This window comes from Ctenocephalides felis, unplaced genomic scaffold (assembly GCF_003426905.1).
Source record: "Ctenocephalides felis isolate EL2017-DRISC unplaced genomic scaffold, ASM342690v1 CF-g0.4_SCAFFOLD_00709, whole genome shotgun sequence".
In the NCBI taxonomy this organism is placed as follows: Eukaryota; Metazoa; Arthropoda; class Insecta; order Siphonaptera; family Pulicidae; genus Ctenocephalides; species Ctenocephalides felis.
The window spans coordinates 2,611-4,092 of record NW_020536863.1 but is presented as its reverse complement, the minus strand read 5'-3'; the positions used below and the strand labels follow the sequence as shown (position 1 = coordinate 4,092).

Below are 1,482 nucleotides of genomic sequence, written 5' to 3'. Positions count from 1 at the left end.
AATCCGCGCGAGAACAGCCGACGCAAGAAGCCAAGCATCGGGCATCGGGCATCGCTCAGTCGACCGACAGCCGACACTCGATAGAGAGCGGTATCGCGCGCTATATACACGTGGAGTCGTAAACTCGACAGCTTAGTGTGACATACGCAACGGGCCAGCCCGGACGCAGACAGACGAAATTATTCTTAGCATTGACTGCTGTCACAACAGTCCAGGCCGGTTCGCTGCCGATTTGTGATTTATTGTCGTTTTATTTTTAAACTGTTTTATGACGATATTTTTGAAAAAATATCATATTTTATTTATTTTTTCGGTTTAATAAAAAGTGTGATCGATTATGAAACGTAATCGTTTCGAGGGCTGACATATGTCAGATAATATTCGAATGTTTTCAATAAGTAAACAGTACTAATAAAACGTTTGTTAAAATATTGTCTTCGGACATGAGTGTCTTTCAGTGATAAGCAACTATTTAAATATATAGTGTGTTGATATATTTATGTACGTTGATCTGGAATAAATAAAATTATGAGTTCTTATCAGTTCGTGAATTCACTTGCGTCTTGCTACGCGGCACAAACCCCTCAGGGTCGTGGCGGCGGGCCAGAACAGCAAGCTCAGCAACAAGCTCAGCAACAGCTAGTGCAACAACAACAGCAGCATGCTTCAGCTGCGGATTATTATAACCCGAATGCGGCGGGAGCTGTTTATCCGCCAGCGTGTTATTCGCCACCTCAGGTCACTGCGGCCTGTCATTATCCTCAGCATCCCTATGCTACTCCGGCACCCGCGGCTCAGGGCCCGCTGCCACCCACTGAGATGGTGGATTACACACAATTGCAGCAGCCGCGCCAGAGCCGCCGCATGCGAGCTGCAAGTACGCCGATAGCGCGTCGCCCGCTACGGCTGTTGCTTCACCTCAGGATCTGACCACGGCGCGTGGATCGCCGCCTCAACCACAACCGAATAAACAACCCGCATCTGCTGTTCCTTCGCCACCTGGAAAATCGACGCATCCAACGACTGCACCCCCAAACATGGCATCGCCCGCATCCAGCACGTCTAGTGCTTCCAGCGGGGACGCTACTCCGGGTTCTGCTTCCAAATCCGGAAAGAATGGAGCGAATCCTCCGCAGATCTACCCGTGGATGAAACGCGTACATCTCGGTCAAAGTGAGTACTGTAAATGTTTTCTATAATATATGTTCTATCTTAAATGTGCGTGAGTGCGAGCCCCTCGTGAAAACTCTAATAATATAAAAAGCCACCCGTGGCTTGACTGCGGCGAAATCATACAATATTTACAAGTGTTCGATATAGGCGATGTTTTTTCTTGATACAAGAGCGGTTGGAATTCAAATGATCTGTTAGTTTTATTGGTGCATTTATTATTCATCGTAGAGCCGTTATCAAATCCGTGTTCGGTAAAAGGTACGCGACTTGGGTCCATAATATGATGATACAGTGCAAAATGAAATGATA

General features: G+C 46.8%; 1 pseudogene; it reads left to right on the top strand.

Annotated features, from left to right (window-relative positions):
* The first annotated feature begins 528 nt into the window (after positions 1–528).
* LOC113367510 lies at positions 529–1,173 on the top strand (annotated as a pseudogene).
* The last annotated feature ends 309 nt before the right edge of the window (positions 1,174–1,482 follow it).